We start from the raw sequence: 24,981 nt of genomic DNA, 5'->3' as shown, positions 1-24,981 counted from the left end.
TTTTCCAGATACACCTCTGAGATTGTGTCTCAGTATTGTGACATCAGACGACAAAACAGCCACGTTCCGATGTCGACCGTGCAGTTATGACCACAAGACGGCAAGCGTGCATTCACATTATAACCAAACAAACAAAACGTAAGGACACACTCAATTATCCAAGTGCTTCTTAACATCCAGATGTCTGGCATTACACAAGCTAAACATCTGGAGAGCAATTAAATGTTTTTAGTTATCACCTAGAGCACTTGGGTCCTATAAGACCGGGTATGAATCTTCAAGATATCATCTGATTTTCTGATAATCACCTCCACGGTCAATGTAATGGGGGTCGCAGAAATGTGGAATGTAAATTGCTTTCTGCCTTCAAACCCCCAGGCTTGGAGTCGTTGGCACTAACCTCGCACAGTTGTCAATTTCTTCTGCATGCACCACATTCCAGTCTCACAAGTGAGGGCTTTAAATAGCAGCTTATCATCATGTCAGAATTCCTTAATGCTTTTACACCAGAAAGAAGGCATATAAGGAAAACGAGAAAGAGAAGTGTTCCAGACCACCACACCGCTATTTATGTGCTAACGGGGACCCATCGGGGCTCATGAGAATCCTAAGTGCTCAGCTACACAAGACAGCTGCCACCATGACAAGAGGGGCCCTTTAGGAGTGGCTAAGCACCAAGACTCCCTTGGAAGCAGTCCTCACGCCTTACTGCGACATGACGTCACAAGCGCAAGGCTCCAAGGTGTTCTGTGAAACAGCGTCTCTCAGGGCAGCTCCGGCTCCGGGCGACACTGCCCACGCTGGGACAGCACAACAGGTTTCACCAACAAGAGGAGAAACGCAACCCTGTGAACTCTTTCGAGGAAGCAATCAGGCTCCTTTCATCCATCTGAATGATAAACACAGGGAGAGGGAGAGAGAGAAAAGACCCACAAATATTTCACCTCAATTAATTCCAACAGAATGTAGGAATGTGTGTGTCAAGCTCGATCATTATCAAACCTGGTATGTAATTAGAGCAAACCATCTTGCAGGATCTTGCAATCATTTCCATTTTTCATTCCTACTTGGTGACTAAAAATTACCATTTCAAATTTCAGTGAGTAATCCGCATCCGTTCTGGACACTTAAGAAGTCACGCAGACCTGAAGACAGGATGAGAAATCGACAAAGTACTCAGGTGAAAGTCTCTGTGGTCTCTGCTAGGACGCCGCAGTGTCGCATGAGTCTATCTGGAACGACGGCTAAGCAGTAAATAGAAAACAAAAGCACGTTCTCTACACACTGCAACTGGGTCTCGCAGCTGAGCCCAGCGACCCTGCGCTGCACAGAGAAACCTCTCTCGAGGCATCGGTGCCAGTCTGAGAGCACCCACGCCCTCGTGAGCAGCACATGAGCCCTCTGAAGGCACGCCTGGCAGCTGTGTTCTTTACCACATCACCTCTGCGCCTAGAGTAGTGCCTGGCACGTAGTAGGTGCTCACTAACATTGTGCTGAATGAGCACTTGTACAGAATCAGCTTCTTGCAAGACCAAGCAAGATGTCAAAACAAGATGAACTGGGGCTGGTGCTGTAGTAAAACTGGCTAAGCTGCCGCCTGCGATGCTGCCATCCCACAGGAGTGCCAGTTCTGGTCCTGGCTGCTCCACGGCGGATCCAGCTCTGGGAAAGCAGCAGGTGATGGCCCAAGTTCCTGGGCCCCTGCCACCCAATGGGAAACTGGACAGAGTTCCAGTCTCCCGGGTTTGGGCTGTCCACTGAGGTCATTTGGGGAGTGAACCAGCAGATAGAAGATGTAATTCTACCTTTTAGATAAATAAATTTTAAAAAGAAAACGGGATGAACATACCCATATTCATGACTTGGTCAGCAGAGAGAAAAGTCAGGCAAATGTAAGGTAACAGTCATTGATGGTGAAATACCGCAGGACCAATGCTCCCCCCCCCCTTTTTTTTTTTTTTTAAGATTTGTTTATTTATTTGAGAGGCAGAGTTAGAGGGAGAGAGAGAGAGGGAGACACAGAGAGATCTTCCAGCCACTTGTTCATTCCACTGACAGCCCTGACAGCTGGGGCTGGGCCAGGCCAGAGCCAGGAGCCTAGAACTTCACCTAGTCTCCCATAGGCATGGCAGGGACCTAAGGGCTTGGGCTATCTTTCGGGGCTTTCCCAGGTTCTTTAACAGGGAGCTGGATCAGAAGTGGAGCAGTCAGAACTCAAACCAGCACTCATATGGGATGCCAGCATCTCAGGCTGCAGCTTAACCCCTGAATCACGGCACTAGCCCCTGCCAATGCCCACACCTTGATATCAGCATTAGCACTTGACATCATTTAAAAAATAAAATGGAAAACCCTAACCCTTAGTCCATCTGTGAAAGCAGCCTAGTGGGAGTAGGGAGAACCTTCCAGAAAGTTAGCTTGAGGCTGTCACCAAGCAGCTGTGAGTCAGGGTAGATACTTAGGATGAGAGAAAAGGGACCAGCTGGCCGGCGCCGTGGCTCAATAGGCTAATCCTCCTCCTGCGGCACCAGCACCCCAGGTTCTAGTCCCGGTCGGGGCGCCGGATTCTGTCCCAGTTGCTCCTCTTCCAGGCCAGCTCTCTGCTGTGGCCCGGGAGTGCAGTGGAGGATGGCCCAAGTGTCTGGGCCCTGCACCCGCAAGGGAGACCAGGAGAAACACCTGGCTCCTGCCTACGGATCAGCGCAGTGCGCTGGCTGCAGCGCGCTGGCCGCAGCGGCCATTGAGGGGTGAACTAACGGAAAAAGGAAGACCTTTCTCTCTGTCTCTCTCTCTCTCTCACTGTCCACTCTGCCTGTCAAAAAAAAAAAAAAAAAAAAAGAAAGAAAGAAAGAAAAGGGACCAGCAAGACTGCACACAATCAGAGGAGTGGCCATTTTATTGTTTGTTCTTGAGCAGTGTAGGACATCTAACCTGAAGGGCAGCCGCACACGTGCTGAGTGCCCGGGAGAAGCTGTCCCAGCGATACTGGCCAGCAAGCCAAGCTAGGAGGGGAAAGAGTGCTTCTGGGGGGCGGGTTCCAGCCTGGTTCTTCCCGCCGTGGAGACAGAATGTTCGCCTGAGGAATGAGACTTGGCATGGCGCCTGGGACCAGCCCTAAGCCCTCTGCAGCTCTGCAGCTGCTCCCTTCCTTCCGTAATTCTTTTCCTACTCGTAAGCTTCTCTGATGGAATTGCTGACCCGCTGTGTTCCTCTGAAATAGATCAATTTTTCTGTTTTACAGTTGTGCTCGGAGCAATGTAAAGTGGTGGTATTATGCAATTTAAATCAGAGATAGAGTTTTAGCAAACGCTACCAAAACCTCCTGAAATATGCATATGTCCTTTAGACAACTACCTCAGGTTCCTTTCACTGGACTGAATGCAGTAGGACACGTTAGCATACAAGCAAAGTGCGGCTTTTCTGCAATCAGCGAAGAGCTTTGCTTGAGACTTGCTTCAGTGTGCACTTGTCCAAGGGCTCCATCAAAGGGTCTGCTGGATGCTAGCTGACCCAAATTCCCGGCAGTCCAAGCTGAGGACCTGCCTCCAGCTCTCAGACCCTTCAGAGCCTCATGGGCTTTGGGGCATCGCTCTTCCCCACCTGCCTTCCAGTAACGCAGTTGAGAAGGAGGGAGCTGGCCTTTGTCAGCACAGCCGGGTGCTGGGTATGGCTTGTTCTCTGGGGCCCCGGGCAGCTTCCCTTCCTGGGTCTGGGCAGAAAGCAGGGCAGCCCTGCCCCATTGCTGCTCTGTCCTTCTCTCCAGGCTTCACTGATTCTGTGGGTCCAGCCAGCACCCCCATCCAAGCTACACCTGAGCAACTCACAGCCTGGCTCAGCAACAAGCCCACCCAATCTGTAGGGAAAGGTACAAAGTACTTGCCTTCTCCAGGGTGAATATTCAAAGACGTAGGTGCCCTGGATGTTGTGGGCATCTGGGGAGTGAAACAGCAGATGGAAGATCCCGATCTATCTATCTGTCTATCTATATCTCTTCATTCCTCATCTTTCAAATAAAAAAAAATCACAAATAAGTGAACTTTTAAAAATGAGTAAGACAAACTATCAGTGGCTGCTTCTTCGAAATTGACATTTTGAGATTTGATTATTGTTCACAGCCCTTGTCTATACTCTGGAGGGACAGTGGTTTTTCTACTTACTACATGTTGAAGTCTTTATTTAGTGGAAGGTTAAGCTTGTGAGTATAAAATTAACAAAGTATATCATTGTAGAAATTAAAAGAAAAAATAAGGCAGGTAGGAAGAAGGAGGGTAAGAGCATGGGCAGGAGAGAGGGTGGGGTGGGAAGTATTAATATGCTCCTAAATCTACATATATGAAATCTAAGAAATGTGTTCACCTTATCTAAATAAAAATATTTATATGGCTGCTTCCTGGAAGAAAGGTTACATCTTCTGTTTTGCTGTCAGATGGGTGGACTTCGAGGCACTGGGAGATCCAAATCTACTCCATCACTTATTCTGGGAAATGGAAAACAGTTTGGCCATCTCTCACCTCTGTGTTCATTTTATATTATTTGGTATGGCCATACACAACTCAGCCATCTAGCTCCCAGGTTTCTACTAAGATAAATGAAAACTTGGGTTCACACAAAAGTCTGCAAACCTCACTTCATAATAGAAATCAAAAATTCAAGAACAAGAGACCGTGTTATTCAATGAGTAAACCAGTCAATACCCCCTGGCCAGAGCACTGCTCAGCCACCAGGCAGGGTGAGCGAGGACACAGCACCAGCTTGCAAGGATCTCAGAGGTATTCTGATGAATGACAGCGTCAGCCAGACAGTCACACGCCAGAGACAGCACTTACATTCTAAACACACAACTGTAGATCATTCTTGGTGGGGGCTTACCTGTGAGGGTCAAGCATTGACAGGGAGAGCCATAGGATTGTTCTGTGTTCTGAACATGGGGCTGGGGACACAAATCCATGCAAGTGTTGAATCTCACAGGATAACACTTCAAAAAAATAATAAAAAATAAAATGAATTCAAAAAATCAAAAAGAGTAGACATTGAACAACAGGAATAGCAGAAAGTGACGTTTCAAGAGACACTGGACGGAACTTCTCCAGGGTCTTCCCTGTATCTGAGGATGGAGTGGACACTTGAACTATAGGGTCCCTGGCTGCTCCCAGAATCAGCTGGCAATGTCAGCCACCACTCTGCCGAATCTGGACAGAAGCCATTGAGTGAGAAAACTATTTGAGGGGCTCCAAAGCTTCCCCACCACCCTGGCAGGACCCCTGAAACAGTAGCACTGGAGCACTCGCCAGGGTGAAAGTGGGTGTCACCACTGTGCTGTTCCCATACAAATATGTGAACTAGGACAGAGAATCCAATGACAACAAGAGGTTTTTCAAATAAAACAGACTCAGTGCTGGGTGAGCAGCACACAAGACCCCTGTTTTCTGCAACAACATGGGGGAGAGGGTTGGACTAACGGAGGCTCCCAAGTGAGCACGCAGAGTGCAGGCCACAATGGCCCCAACAGTGAGGACAGCCCCTTAAAAGGGACAGGATGGCTGTGTCCACACAGTGCATTTCCCCTAAGCACACAAACCCCATGTCCACCTATATCAGCATCAGGACAAGCCCCATTCAGAGGGCAGACGCCGTCACCTCCTCTGTCCTCCAGTGTGAGAATCACTCTACTCTTCAGCGCCATAATTCTTTGTAATAATCCACAATTTGGTATTTTTAAAAAGATATATTTGATTTATTTGAAAGAGAGTTACAGAGAGAGCTAGAGACAGAGAGAGAAAGAGAGGTCTTCCATCTGCTGAATCACTCCCCAAATGGCCACAACAGCCGGAGCTGAGCTGATTTGAAGCCAGGAGCCAGAAACTTCTTTCAGGTCTCCTACGCAGGTGCAGGGCCCAAGAACATGGGCCATCCTCTGCTGCATTCCCAGACTCATTAGCAGGAAGCTGGATAAGAAGGAGAGCAGCCAGGACTTACGGAATGCCAACACTTGCAGGCCAGGGCTTTAACCTACTGTGCCACAGTGCCAGTCCTGCCATAATTTTTTTTAAAGATTTATTGATTTATTTTGAAAGTCAAAGACACAGAAAGAGAGAGAGAGGGACATCTTCCATCTGCTGGTTCACTCCCCTGATGGCTACAATAGTTGAAGATAGACCAGGCTGAAGCCAACAGCCTGGAGTTCACTTGGATCTCCCATGTGTGTGGTAGAGGCCCCAACATCTAGGCCACCTTCTGCTGCTTTTCCCAGGCCATTAGCAGGAAGCTGGTTGGGAAGTGGAGCAGCCAGGACATGAATCAGTGCCCATACAGGATGCATATGGTAGCAGCTTTACCCATTATACCACAATGCCAGCCGTGCCATAATTTTAAACCTAAATGATGTGACATTCCTGGGAGACAAAATTTGTTTGTTTTCATATAGCTTATGCTTCCCATGTTCCAAGAAGGTACTTCATAATTTTTTGCATAAATGGAATGGATGAGTAAATACACAAAGTTCACGCAAAAGTTCCGATTGATGGTGACTGCACTTCAACCAACTCCCCTTTTGAATTTCGCTTTCCCATTTTCCAGCCTGAAACTCCTTGGTCCACAAGAGCACAACCACATGCCTCATCAGAGCAGCAAGTCTGCCTTCGAACCAGTCGCCATGTCCTCTGAATTCGAAGGGACAGATAAAAGGAACAGGGGGTCACACGCGTTGTTCTCTGTAGTTGAGACGATGTTCACTGGACTGTGTTTTACCCGTGCCCTTGAACCTAGCCTCTCCCCCCCTTCCCTCCTGAAGCCATCTCGTTCCTCATGTTGAAAGCCCACCTTACTCCTCTCAAGAAACCTGCTCCCGCTCCACAGAGCTGCAAGGCTCAGAGACACCCAGTGTCAAGGGGGACCGGGTGCTGTGTTGGGTGTTTGGGGGGTGAAGTAGGTAGAGAGACACAGCTCTTATTTCCCCTGTTCTAGAATTAGCCTCCTTTTTCAAACTGCACAACCACACACACTGGTTTCCTTGTTCCCTTCCTTTGTTTCCACGCTGACCTCAAAACCTTCCCTCAATCGTTACCCAGAGGCTCCAGCACCCATCACAGGCGCCTTGTCCCCTGAGACACTGAGTGCAGGAGGAAGTCACACAGATGGAATCCTATCTCAAAAACAGCAGGGCCTGGCTTTCACTGTCAATCTTACCAAAATCATACGTTTTCATGTATGCATGCACATGCTTCACATACACACACGGACACACATGAACTGTGATTCTGTCTGCAGACGTACACACTAGCCAGCAGCATGAAAATGCTAAGCAGGCATCTCTGGTCCTGGCTCCAATCACATAGAATCTCTTTTCATGAACACAGAACATTTTTTCAGCAGTAAGAGCACAGCAAGACCTGACGGAGGTCCAGCCTTTGGCACAGGAGTGCAGACACAGCCCTACTGTTCAGCACTGAAATGCTATTTATTAGATAAACATTGCATTGAAATAGCCACAGAACGTACAAGGCCGTTACAAGAGTGAACTTTTATTTATTTATTTTTTTGAGCTGCCATTTATTGCTTTTTATGTTATCTCCTTAAAGGAGGACTTTCATACCAGAGCAGCCTTGGGGAAAATGAGACCACAAAACAGGCACTCATGGTGGCGATTTTCTAGACCCTCCATTTTGCTAGTTCGAATATTTCCTTTAGCACGCAGGCTTTCTTTCCCACAGCTATGCTTGGCCTCCTGGTTTGCAGTGACGTTATGTCTGTGTCGGTGACTCCCAACTGCCACTGGGAAATTAGTGCCACAAACTTAACATCAGGAGAAACACCCGTCTCTGTTGTTTGGCTATGATTCGAGCACTCCAGTACCATAAATGCAGTCTTGATATGGGCATTCACTAATTTCTTTTGTTTTTCTACCATTTGTGGGCATGATGAGAAAATTTATGCAATACTAAAACCCATATTCCACATGGGTACCACCACCAGTCCTGCTTCCAATCTCCCCTGCCCTTGTCAACGAGTGTTCATCAGGCACCTGCTGCTTGAAAGAGCGCAGACGAAACTCTAGAAGCTACGAAGATAAAGGGTAAACAACAAGACGCTGCACTCCAGGAGGCATGCAAGGAGGAAAGAGCTACCACACACACACCTAGATGTACACCAAAAGAAAAACATGGACATTGGCAAAGAAGGTGTCACTCTGGAGGGGAGTGAAGACCGTAGGTAGGTTAAGGAAGCTCTGATGACAAGAAATGACTTGAGCTGGATCTTAAAGAACAGCTGAACGTGCAACAGCATGAAATCAGAGAGAAGAGGGCAAACGGTGTGTGCTAACATCAGAAGCAAGCAGATGAGGTGCATGATGGGACAACGGCAGTGGCCACATCCAGTTTGGGCAGCTGGGCTCATGGTGGCAACAGCAGCCACATTCAGCCTCTGCCTGATGCCCCCTCCTTCACTGACTCTGATCTGTGTCCCAGACCCGCCAGCTCAAGGCCGACTTCACTCATCATGGGCATGGTCCAGGAGCACCAAGAACCTTAGAAAAATTCAGCTGGACCTCATTCTTATCTAAAAGATTAGAAGAGAGATCACAAAAATGTTAAGATAAATTGAACATATGTATATGTTGGACTCTTTTTTATTATTATTTTTATTTTTTGACAGGCAGAGTTAGACAGTGAGAGAGAGACAGAGAGAAAGGTCTTCCTTCCGTTGGTTCACTCCCCTAATGGCTGCTACAGCCAGCGCTGTGCCGATCCAAAGCCAGGAGTCAGGTGCTTCCTCCTGGTCTCCCATGCAGGTGCAGGGCCCAAGCACTTGAGCCATCCTCCACTGCCTTCCCGGGCCACAGCAGAGAGGTGGACTGGAAGAGGAGCAACTGGGACAGAATCCAGTGCCCTGACTGGGATTAGAACCCAGGGTGCCGGCGCTGCAGGCAGAGGATTAGCCAAGTGAGCCACGGTGCCAGCCTATGTTGGACTCTTGATGCCCACTGTGAAACCAAGTGAGGCTTAATAAATACTTCTTTAAAAGTATTTATTTATTTGAGAGGCAGAGTTACAGAAAGAAAGGAAAAGACAGACACAGAGATGTTCCATCCACTGGTTCACTCCCCAGATGGCTGCAACAGCTGGTGTTGGTCCCAGGATGAAAGCCAGCAGCCAGAAGCTTCATCTGAGGCTCCCTTCTGGGTGACAGGAGCCCAAGCACTTGTGCCATCTATTGCTGCTTTACCAGGTGCATTAGCAGGGAGCTGGATCAGAAGCGGAGTAGCCGGGACTCAAACTGGCACGCATGTGGGATGCCATTCTTGCAGGTGGTGGCTTTACCCACTGCACCACAATGCTGCCTCCAATAAACATTTTTCTAAATACTGAATGAATAGGGACAAGTGTTGTGGCATAGCATGTTAAGATGTTGCTTACTGGTGGTGGTTCAAGTCCCAGCTGCTCTGCTTCTGATCTAGCTCCCTGTTTATTTGGGGCTGGAAGAGCTGTGGAGGATGGCTTAGGTGCCTGGACCCCTGCTGCCCATGTGGGAGACCCAGATGGAGTTCCAGGCTCCTGGCTTTGCCCTGGCCCAGCCCCAGTCATTGTGGCCATGGGCAGTGAACCAGTGGAGAGAAGATTTCTCTCCCTCTCTCTCTGTCTCTCTCTCTTTCTCTCTTCTAACTCTGCCTTTCAAATAAATAAATAAATCTTAGAAAACACAGATGTATGTGACCTTGGGTAGGCTCTGGCTTCTTAGACATAGTGTAAAGAAAAGCATAAGCCACCAAAGGAAAAAAAATAATGAATGAATGATAGAAAGACAAAGAAAAATGGTCAAATTGTTGCAGGTTGGTAAAATGATTAGTAAACTGTTAGACTTTGGTGAATCTGTGTGGAATCGCTAACACAAACACATTTGAAACATGATGTATTTATGCAGCGCTTGCTCACATCCCAGTATCTAACCATTTCATGGTGTATGTGTCTTCCTAGGGCCTGCTTCATGGCTGCATACGGGGACAATTCTTGGGGCAGAGCTACACGGGGCTGCAGTTGTTGGAACTGAAAACGTTCTTAAGTTGCTTCTGGGGGTCCACTTCTCAAGCTGAAATGGGACAACAGTATTTACCACGATGCTCTCCTAAGATGACCACACAAGATACAAAATGTAAGACCCAAAAGACGCCGCTGAAAATGCAACCCTGTCACAATTCATTTCAGAAGCCCAGCACTAATGAAAAAAGAGCAAATCTATTTGTTTTTAAGGAAAAGCTTTCTTCAGCCCCGCTTAGGGCATGATTTATAGCCGTGATTTTCACGTGGCTTCCACCAACCCTGCTGGCCTGCCTTTGTTGAGTGCTGGTGGCAGTTGGGGATAAATGGCTTTCTATCTTCTGGTATCACATGTCCTACCTCAAATGTAATTACAAGTTTCTGGAAGCTGCATATAAAGGACTCATTGAGACCAGCCGTTCAGGTTGTTTACTGTGGACCATACAGACAGTTATTCAGAACTGTAAACTCACTCAGTGACTAATAGACTTTAAAAAAAAATGAATAAACCTCTTGAAACAGGGAACTTGCACTTTAATCAGTACCTGGACGTTACATTTTGCCATTAGACCAGAGGCTGCACCCAGGGTTTAAATGTGAGGCCTTCACTGGTCTGTGTGTGCCCACTGACCTGGTTCTGTGGGGCTCCCACGGCAGCCTTCACAGCCCAGATGGATGAGGAACATGGTGACCTGCTAAGGAAAACGGCTGTTGTCAGCCGCAGCTGGGAGCCACAGACACAGACCACTTGCGGTTCATTCTACAGTTTTAAAGCAACAACAATCCCAGGAAAAATGGTTTTTGGATGTATTTTTAAAATGTGTTTTATTTATTTGAAAGGCATAGACACAGAGAGAAACAGAAAAAAGACAGATATCTTACTCCAAATACCTGTAACAACCAGGACTGGGTCAGACCAAAGGCGGGAGCCAGGAACTCCATCTGGGTCTCCCAAGTAGAGGACAGGGACCCAGAGAGTTGAGCCATCACCACTGCCCCAGGGAGCACATTAGCAAGAAGCTGGAATGGAGAACAGAACAGAGACTCGAACCCATCAATCTGACATGGGAGGCAGGTGCCCCAGGTAGCACCTAAACTGACTGGCAAACTGCCTTGCTATGCTCCTCCCACGGGAAATTCTGGTTAGTACAGCTGTACCCTGTGTGTTCTGAGAGTCTGCTTTATGGTAGCGTTGGCTTGTGCATTCATTTGCGTCCTCAACATTTTCCCCTTATTTTCCTCTGGCTTCTTCTGGGCCAAAAAAGAAGAAAAAAGAAAACATGAATGTTCATATTCTCTACCCTGCTGCACATGTTGAGAAATCCTGTGACACCAACAAGTGTGACAGCGACCTGTCACGTAGCTGAGGGCTGCAGGTTCTGTGATGCGGTAACAATCTCGACTACGTTAAGCACCACTGGAGTTCTCACAAGCCTGTCCTCAGCCCTGATGGGGCCTGATTGGAAAAACCAACAAGCCCCTCTCTCCTTTTCCGGGCAGCTTCCTTTCTCTCCCCAGGAATAAAAGAGGTGCTCAAGGTTGTTTGTATCATGTGCAAGGGCACCCATGCCAGGAACAAAATTATGGAAGTCCACGTATCTCCAAACACCATATTTCCATGCAGTGTGAGGCCAGCCAGCCTGACCGGCCAGTGACTGGCAGAATGGGGCTTCATTCCATCATAAGTGAAATTCCTGCTGTCTCTGGTACTCTTCATACATACGTCCAAGTGTGGACGTGTAGCCCTCACCGTAACAGGCCAAGCATTAATTAGCACCTCTGATCCACTGTGGCAGGGGTGAGAGACGGGGTGCACATGACATCTCATGCGTCCATGGTGCTGTTCGGTGGGGAAATCTGTCTCCCAGTTCTGACTCCCAACCAGCTAAAACTCCATGCCAGTGCCATGGTGTCCAGAACGCTGACTCCACAAACAACACACAGACACAGCAGAGCGCCTGAGAGTGAGAGAGGCAAGGGTGCTGTGGTGACCGTGGGGCCAGGGTGGGTGACAAGCAGAGCGGACAGGAGCATTCTCAGAGCATGTCAGGGAGCAGCCCAGCCTCCTCTAAAGATCAAAAGATTTCATCAAAATAAATTTTAAAAAAAACAGCACTTACAAGGCGGATAAGGAAAAATGGAATGTTCCAGGACTGCCACTGCAATGCCAGCATTTCTGGAACCTCACACGGGGGCCCAGATGTCTTCCCTTTACCAAAGACTGCTCCATGGAGAGGAGCCTGAGACCACCCTAGGGAGCTTTCTCACCACAAGGGACCAGGCAGATAGAGAAAACACTGCTAACAAACGGCTATGAGTGTGCTACACAGCTATAGGACCAAGTCTCTTCCCTCGTGGGCCCAGAGCCTTGGCAGCCAGCTTGGGAGCCTGCTCTCACACTGGAGCGGCTGGGACTCGAACTGGTGCCCATATGGGATGCCAGTGCTTAGGCCAGGGAAAAATGAGTCATGCAGGACACTGAGGACTTAACTAGAAGATGGAAGATCTCTGCCGGTCTGTTTCCGTCTGTCTCTGGCTTTCTGATAAACGAAAATAAGTCAATTTTTTAAAATTGTAAAAAAATTTTTCTAATTGACGGTGTTGCAGCCACTTATAAACTTGTGATTATAGGCTATATATATGTTTCTAAGTTCTACAGCTCTATATTATAATACAACTGTTGTATGCACTCATAAATCTACAAAAGCACATATTACCACACAGTTGTCTTTCCATCATTTGGTCTCTGCGGCCTTCACTTAAAGAGCAGCCCACTTAGAAGTTGCAGACGCACCATGAGGACCTACAATCCATCATGCCAGCAAGTGCGGGGAGAGCCCTGCGGTTTACAGAGCGCCTCCTCACAAAGGCACATACTGTGCTGATGAGTTAGCTCTACCTAATTTATCACAGCGTCTCCCCCTGGAAGGGAGATTAACCGTAATTTTTCATCTTAGATAGAAATCCACTCAACTCCATCTGTGGCAGAGGGCAAACTAGCCTTTGCCTAAGTAGTCCCAGTGATGAGGCAAAGGGGCTTGTAATGTTACAGGAGCTCTCACTCGAAGTCCCTTGAAACCCACACGTGGCCCCTTCTAATTTCTATCCTCTGGTCTCGTTGACTCTTAGACGCAATGCTTGACAACCTTACCACCTCTTCTCTGTGGGAGCTACTCACATATGTGCAGGTAACATTTACAACCCTGACAGGTCTCCTGAAGGAAGGCAGGGACTCTGAGGTCAGGACGAAGCCTGTGGTGTGTGCTGTGTCTCTTTAGAACTCTCTGTGTAGGTCTTCTGCCGTCGAGCCTTGGAGGAATGTCAAGTAACCGCCCACAACTCAGAAGACAACCAACAGAACAACTCCTCTCTCACAGCTTCATGTGCTTGGATCTACAGTCCAAAACCCCAGAGATAATGACAATATTCCAAAGGATTAGGTGTTAAAAATGGTCTCTCACTGGGGCCAGTACTGTAGTGCAGCGGGCTACAGCCCCAGCCTGCAGCGCCAACATCCCATATGGGAGCCAGTTTGAGTCCCAGCTGACCTACTTCTGATCCAGCTCCCTGCTAATGTGCCTGGGAAAGCAGCGAATGATGGCCTCAGTCCTTGGGCCCCTGCAACCATGTGGGAGACCCAGAAGAAGCTCCTGGCTCCTGGCTCCTGGCTTTGGATCAGCTCAGGCCATTTGTGGCCATTTGGGGAGTGAACCAGGGGATGGAAGACCTCTCTCTCTCTCTCTCTCTCTCTCTCTCTCTCTCTCTCTGTAACTCTTTCAAATAAAAAAAAAATCTTTAAAAAAAATGGTCTCTTGCTCATGGAACAAGACCAAGAGATGTGTAAGAAGGCACTCAGGCTATGATGGGGTGGAGAAGAATGGGCAAGATTAACTAGTTTTACATTACTCTATTCATCTTCATTATTCACTTGCCTTTATTCTGATCTTAATAAAATATCCTAATCTTCTCTCAACTGTTAAGTAACATTGGAAGTGAAAGACAAAAGAGAAACCACACAGCAGCAAGATTAGCCTTCAACTCCTTTACTGGGTCCAAGATAAACAGCCTAAGTGCATCTCACAAGTGCAGCACCACCAAACAGCCAGAGGAAGGAGGACCCAAGGACAGAAGCCCTGGGATCAGCCCGAAACTTGAGGCAAGGACTGCACATTTGATTCTGTATCTGAAAAACTAAGATGATAGTTTAATAGTTACAACACAAATAAGCAGCAAAATACTTCACTCAGTAACATTCAAGAGATAAGGCTTAATTTCAAAGAATGTAGCCAGCACTGAGGCATAGTAGACTAAGCTTCTGCCTGTGGCACTGGCATCCCATATGAGTGCCAGTTCATCTCCCAGCTGCTCCTCTTCCCATCCAGCTCTCTGCCTATGGCCTGGGAAACCAGTGGAGGATGACCCAAGCGCTTGGGTTCCTGTACCTGTGTGGGAGATTGGGAAGAAGCTCCTGGCTCCTGCCTTCGAATCAGCCCAGCTCTGGCTATTACAGCCATATGGGGAGTGAACTAGAGGATGGAGGATCTTTCTCTCTGCCTCTGCCTCTCTGTAACTCTCCCTTCCAAATAAATAAATAAATAAATACCAAAAAAAAAAAAAAAAGGCATCTACATCACGTATCACAGTGCCTATGAGAAAGTCTTGGCTCCAGCTCCTAAACCACTTTCCTAATGATGCAGACCCTAGGAGGTGGAAATAAATAAAGGCTCATGGCTCAAGTAACTGGGTCTCTGGCACCCAAGTGGGAGACCTGGACTGTGCTCCAGGTTTCCAGGTTCAGCCCTGGCCCAGCCACAGCTGTTGTCAGGCATTGAGGAAGTATACAAATAGATGGGCCCTTTCTCTCTCTCTCTCTCTCTCTGTCTCTCTCTCTCTCTCCCGCTCCCTCTCCCTCTCCCCCTTTCCTCCCTCTCCCATGACTTCTGTCTCTCAAATAGTTGTCTTTAAAGTACCAAACACAATTAAAAGTATTCAATATTCTTGGTCTATTCTAATGTATTTGTTTACCCCACTATCTATTTTTCTTTCTTCTTTTTTAAATTTATTTATCTTTAATTAGTTTTTAACATTCAGTGTGCTTTGCAGGTACAATTCTAAGAACATAATGATATTCACTAATCATTTTTCACATTCACATGGCACCAGTAAGTCTGAACAGAGTCTATTTCATTCAGAGAATGCCATGGCCACTAATCAAAAGCTGTGCAGGTCCAAGACTTCTCCTGAGGCTGGCATGGCCCCAGAAGTGGCTCTGCCAGCTCACTGGAGACAAGGGAAAGTCACAGGGTTTTGAACACATTGTTTTGTTTTTGTTTTTATTAATCCCAGAGTTGGCCAATTATATCAAGTTTTCTGCAACAAACCTCTAGAAAGGATTCTGACGGGAAGCCAGGTCAAGTCGGAGCTGAATTCTAACAATTTCACCGACCACCTTCAGTTCTGTAACAACTACTCTCCCCAGAACACCAGCTGGTGGGGTGAAAATTGGCCACGAGGTAGGGAAATTAAATTCTTCCTGCTCTGCTTTGATCAGATAACTTCTCTCCGCTCCCAGCTGAGCCATGACCCAAGACTCTCTCATTTATGTAAATTGTAGGCGATATTTCCTAGCCAGGACCACATAAGAGAAGCAAGGTGCCAAGTAAAGACTGGAGGATCAAACGTGTAAGCGATCAAAGTCTTGCTTTCCTTGCGCTCATCAGTCTACAGCTGCAGAGACTTGGTTCCAGAAGCACAGATGTGTTCCAACAAAGTCTGAGCACTTGGTGGTTGGCAGATGGCAAGATAAAGCCCATTTGCTTAAGAAGCCTCTCCTTTGTTAATTGTGACCTCTTAGGAGGACATACCAACCTTATCAAAATCCATCTGGGAGGCCAACTCTGTGCCGTAGCGGGTAAAGCTGCCACCTGCCGCCAGCATCCCCAAAGAGCACTGGTGCAAGACCTAGCTGCTCTACTTCCCATCCAGCTCTCTGCTCTGGCCCAAAAAAGCAGTAGAAAGTGGTCCAAGTCCTTGGGCCCCTGCACCTGCATGGGAGACCTGGAAGAAGCGCCGGGCTCCAGGCTTCGGATTGGCCCAGCTCCAGCTGTTGCAGCCATTTGGAGAGTGAACCAGCGGGTGGAAGACCCCCCCCCCCTCTGCAAATTTGCCTTTCAAATAAATAAATAAATCTTTTTTTAAAAAAAATCCATTTGGGCAGTGCCCTTTCCTGTAGAAGTGCCTTCTGCTGCCGTACGAGAGGGTGGCTTTCACGCCAGCAGTGCTCAAAACCCTGTGTGATCCCAGGAGGCCGGGGTCTACACCAGTGATCTGAAACTGGAATAAGTCAGACACAGAGACTGAGACATGAAACCACGGGTGAGAATGTGGGCAATTCTGCAGGCTGCACGGTTCACTTTGCTTTTTATTCATCCTTTGTCATTCATTAATCCACAGGTTTTTTGTTGTTGTTGTGTGTGTGTGTGTGTGTGTGTGTGTGTGGTTTTTTTTGACAGGCAGAGTGGACAGTGAGAGAGAGAGACAGAGAGAAAGGTCTTCCTTTGCCGTTGGTTCACCCTCCAATGGCCGCGCTGATCCGATGGCAGGAGCAGGTACTTCTCCTGGTCTCCCATGTGGGTGCAGGGCCCAAGCACTTGGGCCATCCTCCACTGCACTCCCTGGCCATAGCAGAGAGCTGGCCTGGAAGAGGGGCAACCGGGACAGAACCCGGTGTGCCGGTGCCGCAAGGCGGAGGATTAGCCTAGTGAGCCGCGGCACCGGCCAATCCACAGGTTTAACAGTGTCCTCTCCTTCCTGACCTGCTGACTGTAAGAGGGGAGACGTTTTTCCCCAGAATGCCCGAGAAGGTAGAGTCCCAGCGCTCACAGGGTGCTGTTTGTGATTACAGAGCTTTCCTACACCCATGCGGTACAGACTCTCCAGTGCTGCTTTTCCAGAAAATCTAAACAGATTCAAACAAAGAGATTCTGTAAAGATTTCTGGGAAAGAACTTACAAGTCAGCTTGGTAATTCCAAGAGAAAATGTGCAAAGGATAAATTTGGGCACCAGGAAGACAAGATGCAAAAAGTAGAAGAAAATGAAACAAAAGCCTAAGATGACAAGGAATAAAAAATTCAAGGAAGAGGTCCTGATGGCCCTGAGAGTTAGACAGGCAACAAAAGCAACACAGAACAAATGAAAATGTCTACTTTATTCGCAGTGGGACAGCCAGGACATAGCAGGGTAGGGTCTTAATAAATCCCTGTATCTCCCATGCTTTCCCTTCCATCCAACAGCTGAGAGAGTCCAGGGAAGCAGAGACACTTTTTTAAGTCATTTAGACCAGAAATTAGTTATAGTGAGACATTTGGATAATGAGAACAATGCTGACATTTGAGACTGGCTTGCATGCATGGCAGAGAAATAACACGGAGACAAAATTGCAGGAAAAAGCCTAGGTGGAAAAAACATGGTTGGTGTTGGATGCAAATCTCCAGGGCAAATACAGAGTGTTTGTCAGAGAAGTCAGTCCCACAGCATGAACAGGGCCCAAGGGGGGTAGAGCAATGGAAACTCGGGCCCAGGGCGCTCTCAGTCCCCTGATTACAAGCCTCACTCCAACTGACCGAGTCTCCCTTGGCACTGTTGGGACCAGAGGGAGAGACGGCAGCACCAGGCCTTGCTCTGCAAAGGGGAATGTCGGGCACCAGACCATGGCAGGGTCATCACCTGCAAGCGTGACCTGGGCCCACTGCAGAGTCCCTGGGCCTTGATCTGCACTGTCAGCGATCCCTGGGTGACAGCCATGCACAGTAACCCCGAGAAGGCCCCAGAACGCAGCACCACCCAGAGGAGGAGTTCCAGAACTGTCTAAAACTTAAAAGCTGGGGACAGTGGCCCCCGGCTTCCCATGAGGCCCCCTGGCTGGTTGCACATCCAACCCCGTGACTCATCTCTTGCCTGTTCTGTGAGAGTCAAACAGCAAAAAAGGTGGGAGGGGAGGAACCGAGTCAAAAGCCAGGATTCCTCCCACTGGTGCGGAGCCAGCAGCTTCTCAGCGGCCACCCCCACCCGAGCCCTTTCCGGTTCCCAACCCCGCCCCGCCTGCCAAAGGCCTGTGACAGCCCAGTCCGGCCTCAGTGCCGCAGTGGAGATTCCACAGGCTGAGTGCGTTGTGTGACCGGGGACGGGAAAGTACTGGTTTGGGAGCCTCACAATTCCTATGCCCTGCAGGGATTCTGATGAGTCAGGTCTGGAAGATCCAGAGCTTAATATTGGGGGTTCCCCACTCCTCGCCCTCAGCAGCTGGCTCTGGTCTACAGGGAGGATGGAGCCCTTGAGGCTTCTGGGTCCTGACATCCAGCTACCCAATGGCCTTGAGAAAGTCACTTGTCCTTGCTGTGCCTCAATCTCCCCACCTGTAAAATGGGCCTCACCTAGTTCACAAGGACAGCAGGAGGATTAATTAGTGTTTGTGAAGCTTTGAGAGTCCCTAGATGAAAGTGGCTGTATGCGTGCAAATGATTATCATTATCATTATTATTATTATTATTATGTAAAGTATGGGTGACAGATTAACCATGGGATTCCATGTCAGCCTCCCAGATGGCAGATTTCTGGATAAACAGAATGTGCCTTAGACGGTCATTATCCACCTGCCTTTCCCATGTCTGCTCAGGAATGCACGAGCATGCAATGAAATCGGTGAGACTGGAGTTCTCAGCTGTGTGCCCCAGCACCCACCAGACCCTGCTCCTGTGTGAGCAGGGAGAAGGTCCTGAGTCTCGTCCACCACGAAGCCAGACCTCCACATCTCTCCCATGAACAGTCTACTTTCTCTTTTCAGACACACTAGGAATGAAAGTGTAGACAGCTGCTGAGAGACCCAGAGCCTCCGCAGCTGACTGTACTACACAGCAAACTACCCGCGTCCGTGGGGCTACCATCGCTACATGCCCTGCGCACACCCGGGGGTCCTGGCGGAGCCCTTTCCTTGGCCCCGGGCCTGGCCCTGTCATGCACGTGGCTGATGGGCTCAGCAGTTCAGGGACCAGCCAGGCAGAGCTGCTGCACAAAGAAGCCAGAAACTCTGCAGGACCCTTCCCATGGGTCCCCCACCGCTGCGGGCGTCGGTGTGGCTGCGAACACACATGCTCCCGTCAGGTATTCAGGGCAGTGGAGTCACAGCTTTCAGAGATGGCCAGCAGCCTCCGAGACCCACAAGGGTCAAGATCCCAAGTTTCTTCTTCCATGTCACCATTCTTAGTCCCTGGAGCCCTAAATCTGCACGGCTTCATGCTGTGGAAGCGACGCCCGCATCTGACGTGGTTTTCCCAAGAACGCCTCTTGCTGACGACGCCGGTTGCTGCTGGGAGCAATTTTGCAGCAACACAAGCCATGGACCCCAGGCCTGGCTCAGATTTTCTGTTTGGTTAAGGGCACTTTGTTGTCCCAATCCTGCCTCCATTTGGAACAACATCTGTGCTCTGCTGGCCGAGTTCCTGGCAAAACTTCTGATGTTTACGCTGCCCTTGTGATGTGTTCAGGGAGCGCAGTCTGAGAAAGCTGGAATCTTTCTTTTACCTCATGGAAGCTCCTGGAAAACACACCTATTTTCCAAGGGGACTCCATCATCATTCACTCAGCAATGACGCCGTCCTGCCAGCCGCAATTCAAGTTCTCTTCCCAGCAGAGTGCGAAGTACCTGGAGAACAAAGTCTCATCCATCACCGTTAAACTGTAGCTTCCAAGCTAAACCAATAATGAGGAAAACACACAAGTGGATGCAAACATTTCAGGAGTAAAGAAGAGTTGGAAAAAATCCTATTTCGAGGCAAAACATCCTCCTTAAATCACTTCCCAACTCAAAGAATCATGTTTTTTCTCTGATGCAAGTACAGACTGAAACACTGCTTTGGAGTGGGCGTGTGACCCAAGGATTAAAATGCCAGTTAAGCCACACTCCACACCAGAGCACCTGGGTTCAATACCAACAGGGACCCTGGGAGACAGCTGGTGAGAGCTCTAGTGGCTGAGTCCCTCCACCCACCCTGGAGACCTAGACTGAGATCCCAGCTCCTGGCTCTGCCAACAGCCCAGCTCCACGTGTTGCAGGCATTCGGGGAATGAAACAGTAGATAAGAACTTGGTCTCTTTGTCTCTCTTCTCAAGTAAAACCATATATACAGATAAATAAATGCTGCTTCGTACCATAATTCAGAATCTGTCATGGCAACAGTGAGTGGTGTGAGGATTTTTTTTTTTTCATTTCAAAAACCATGGAGAAGTCAAAGAAAATGGGACTGGGGGCTAGGAGGCCTGCGTCCTAAGCCACAACTGACTTCTTGTGCAGATGTTCACCTCCTCTAGCCACACCTTCCACCCACAGGGTTCCAACTTCCCAGTGCATCTCTGAAACCATGGGTAGAAACAAACCCTACACAGACTGTGTTTTCCCTACATGTACATACCTATGACTATGTTTAATTTATACATCAAGCACAGAGATTGAAAATACTTAATAATAGAGCAATTATAGCAATAAAAGTTATATGAATGAGGTCTCTCTTTCAAAATATCTTGGTGTACTGTATCCACCCTCCTTCCTGTGGTGATGGGAGATGGCACACCACCTGCATGACTAGAGGGAGCAAGGATAATGCCAAAGATGTGGAGCTTTGTGTAAGGGGCCTTGAAACACAAGCTGGTCAACACCTCAGCCATCAACAGATCTGACCACCCAGATGGCCAGCAAGTGACTGATGCGTGGGTAGCATACTCCTTGAGGAACCATTGTACAAAGGGACGATTCACAGCCTGGGTGGAACAGCACGAGATTTCATCATGGGTGTTAAAGAAAGGGACTTCCAAGATAGCGGAGCAGGGGGGAGCTTACTTCTCTAGTCTAGGAGAAGATAGTTTTAAAAAAGTGGAGAGAGAGTCTCAGGGAAGTGTTAGGGAGAAAACGGCAGAAAAAACCCTGTGCAAATTAGTGGGACAGAGTGGACCTACGTGGAGGTATGGACACCCACAATTCAGGACCCCAGCAGCTGAGACCTTCCGTACCAGCACTGGAGAGTGAGGTGCGACCAGACTGCAGCAGCCCAAGCCACTGGTGATAAAGCTGCAGGAGGAGCCTGGCATGGGCCCAGCGAGGAGCCCTGTGGGGGACAGTGTGCCTGCCAAACTAGAGGAGAGAAAAAAAAGGAGGGGTACATTTCTCTCTCACCCTGCAAGGGCGTCCTGTAACAAGCCGATAGAGTGGGCACCATTTTGGACATTCGTAATAGCTGGGCCAGCTTGCGTCCATGCCCAGCAACCAGCTAAGTAGAGACTCCTGGCTCTGGTGGGGAGAGCTAACAGGTGGCTGGGTGCTCATGACTCTGGGAGGCCTGTGTGCCCGGACTGTGAAAAACCTCAGGCCATGTGGGAGGGCTCACAGTGTGGCTGGGACTTTGGGCAGTCACTGAGGGAGGCTGCACACGCTTAGGGCTCCCTGGTTACCTAGTGAGGGACACTGCTGGGGAATCTGAGCTGGCACTGAGGACTGCACAGATGCTTCGTGTCTCCTTGTGGCAGAGTGGAAAAACATTATACCCACTGGGGCCAGCGCTCAAGCACTGGTCTGCTTTGAGGAGAGGAGCTCAGCTAAGTAGAATAAACCTCCTCTTCCCTCTGATAAAAAAAAATAGAGATTTACCAGGCCAAACCTGGGTGTGTCACCTTAGACACACCCTTCACCAGGGAGAGCCGAACAGAGCTCCCTGGTCACACCCACTACATGCCTCTAGATATTCACTGGAAGCAGACACTCCACTAATGTACATAGGAATAGTACAAATATAAGAGCTGACACAGCCAAGAAACCAAGGAGGACTGAACCAGTAACTCTACAAATGCCAAATAACAAAAGCACCAATACAAGAAACAAGAATAAGGAAGACAACATGAAAGCCCCAGAAGAACACAACACTTCAGTACTAGATTGTGAAGAGGATGGGATTGAAGAAATGCCAGAAATGGAATTCAAAGAATCGATCATAAGATTAAATAGAACTGGCCGGCGCCGTGGCTCACTAGGCTAATCCTCCGCCTAGCGGCGCCAGCACACCGGGTTCTAGTCCCGGTCGGGGCGCCGGATTCTGTCCCGGTTGCCCCTCTTCCAGGCCAGCCCTCTGCTGTGGCCAGGGAGTGCAGTGGAGGATGGCCCAGGTGCTTGGGCCCTGCACCCCATGGGAGACCAGGAAAAGCACCTGGCTCCTGGCTCCTGCCATCGGGTCAGCGCGGTGCGCCGGCCTCAGCGCGGTGCGCCGGCCGCAGCGCGCCGGCCGCGGCGGCCATTGGAGGGTGAACCAACGGCAAAGGAAGACCTTTCTCTCTGTCTCTCTCTCTCACTGTCCACTCTGCCTGTCAAAATAAATAAATAAATAAAAATTAAAATTAAAAAAAAAGATTAAATAGAACTAACCTGAAGTAAATGCACGAACCACAGAAATCCATACATGACATGAAAGAAAATTTCTATCACAAAATTGAAATCTCAAAGAGAACTCAAAATGAAATACTGGAAATTAAAAATTCAACAGAATAAATAAAAAATTCAATGGAAAGCATTAACAACAGAATCAGTGAAGCAGAAGAAAGAATATCACTTAGAAGAAGCACAGGAAATTATACAGTCAGACCAAAAACAAGAAGAAATTAGAAAACTTAAAAATACAGTTTGTAATCTATAGAATACTATCGAACAACCCAAAAATGGGTTCTAGGAGTTCCTGAAGGCATGGAAATAGATAAAAAGGATTAGAAGGCCTTTGTAGTGAAATAATAAAAGAAAACTTCCCTAATTTGGATAAAGAAAGGGTCATCCAAGTACAGGAAGCACACAGAACTCCTAATAGACATGACCAGAAAAGATTCTCACCATGACACATTGTAGTCAAACTCTCCACAGTAAAACATAAAGAAAAGATTCTAAAATGTACACGAGAGAAAGGCCAGATTACTTTCAGAGGATCTCCAATTAGACTCACAGTGAACTTCTGATCAGAAACCATTCTACCTAGGAGAGAATGTGAGATATAGTCCAAATCTTAAGAGAAAATAACTGTCAACCCAGGATACTATACCCTGCAAAGCTCTCATTTACGAATGAAGGTAAAATAAAAACCTTCCATAACAAACAGAAATTGAAAGAATTTGTCACCACCCATCCACCATGCAGAAGATGCTTAAGGATGTGCTGCACACAGAAACACAGAAACATGGTCATCACTATGAAAGAAAGTAAAGGAAGAAAATCTCCCAGAACAAGTACAAAGGAAATCTAAAGTAAAATAGGAATATTTATGGAAAAATGGCAGGGCAAAGCTGTTATTTATCAAGTTACACTGAATGTAAATGGCCTCAACTATCCAGTTAAAAGACAAAGACTGGCTGAATGGATGAAAAAACAAAACCCATCTATTTGCTGCCTACAAGAAACACATCTCAACAACAATGATGCACAAAGATTGAAAGTGAAAGGATGGAAAAAGGTATGCCACACTGACAAAAAAACAAAACAGAGCTGGTGTAGCCATCTTATTTTCAGACAAAATAGACTAACACAAAAACTGTTAAAAGAGACAAAGAAGGGTACAATGTAATGATTAAGGGATCAATTCAAAAGGAAGATGTAACTATTATAAATGTATATGCACCTAACTACAGGACACCTTTCTATTTAAAAGAAATGTTAAGGGATCTAAAGGGAGACATGGACGCAAATACAGTAGTAATGGGGAATTTCAGTACCGCACTTTCAGCAGTGGACAGATCAACCAGAAAGAAAATCAACAAAGAAAAAACAGATTTAATCAACACTGTAGGCCAAATGGATCTAACAGATATCTACAGAACATTTCATCCTACACTTAAAGAATACACATTCTTCTCAGCAGTGCATGGAACTTTAGGATTGACCTCATGCTAGGTGGTAAAGCAAGTCTCAACAAATTCAAAAAAATCAAAATCATACCCTGCATCTGCTCAGACCACAACAGAATGAAGCTGGAAATCAGCAACTCAGGAACTTCTAGAACATATGCAAACACATGGAGACTGAACAACACGCTCCTGAATGAACAGTGGGTCATAGAAGAAATCAAAAAATTTCTGGAAACAAATGAAGATGACAACACAATATATCAAAACTTATGGGATACATGAAAAGCAGTGGAAAGAGGAAGATTTATAGCAATAGGTGTCTACATCAACAAATTGGGAAGGAACCAACTAAATGAGCTATCGATACATCTCAAGGATATAGAAAAACAACAGAAAACCAACTCCAAACCTACTAGGAGACAAGAAATAATTAAAATTAGAGAAGAAATCAACAAAATTGAAACCAAAACAATACAAAAGATGAGCAAGACAAAGAGTTGGGTTTTTGAACAAATAAACAAAATGGACTCACTACTGGCCCAACTAATCAAATAAAGGAGCGAGAAGACTCAAAGCAATAAAATTAGAGATGAAAAAGGAAATGTGATAACAGACACCACAGAAATAAAAAGAATCATCAGAAATTACTACACAGAGTTATATGCCAACAAACTGGGAAATCTAGAAGAAATGGACAGATTCTTGGAGACATACAACCTACCTAAATTGAGCCATGAAGATATAGAAAACCTAAACAGACCCATAACCAAGACAGAAATTGAGTCAGTAATAAAGACCCTCCCAACAAAGAAAAGCCCAACACCAGATGGCTTCACTGCTGAATTCTACCAGACATTTAAAGAACTATTCCAATTCTTCTCAAGTTATTTAAAACAATTGAAAGGGAGGGAACCCTCACAAATTCTTTTTATGAAACCATGACCACCTTAATTCCTCAACCTGGAAAAGATGCAACAGTGAAAGAGATTTACAGACCCCTGATGAGCATAGACACAAAAACCCTCA

The 24,981-nt window shown here is 47.4% G+C and overlaps 1 long non-coding RNA gene across 1 annotated transcript in view; it reads right to left on the bottom strand.

Moving 5' to 3' along the window:
- Positions 1-1,016: 1,016 nt before the first annotated feature.
- The window catches only part of LOC149124779 (uncharacterized), a 42,193-nt gene continuing 18,228 nt past the window's right edge, over positions 1,017-24,981 (bottom strand). Inside the window, exons 2-3 of the long non-coding RNA XR_016213177.1 lie at positions 4,870-4,975; positions 1,017-1,145 (exon numbers count right to left, since the gene is read on the bottom strand). This is a non-coding gene — a long non-coding RNA (uncharacterized LOC149124779). The remainder of the gene's footprint in view (positions 1,146-4,869; positions 4,976-24,981) is intronic.

This window comes from Oryctolagus cuniculus, chromosome 9 (assembly GCF_051225735.1).
Source record: "Oryctolagus cuniculus isolate XC-2025 breed Fujian yellow rabbit chromosome 9, ASM5122573v1, whole genome shotgun sequence".
NCBI lineage: Eukaryota > Metazoa > Chordata > Mammalia > Lagomorpha > Leporidae > Oryctolagus > Oryctolagus cuniculus.
This window is presented reverse-complemented; position numbering and strand designations above follow the sequence as displayed.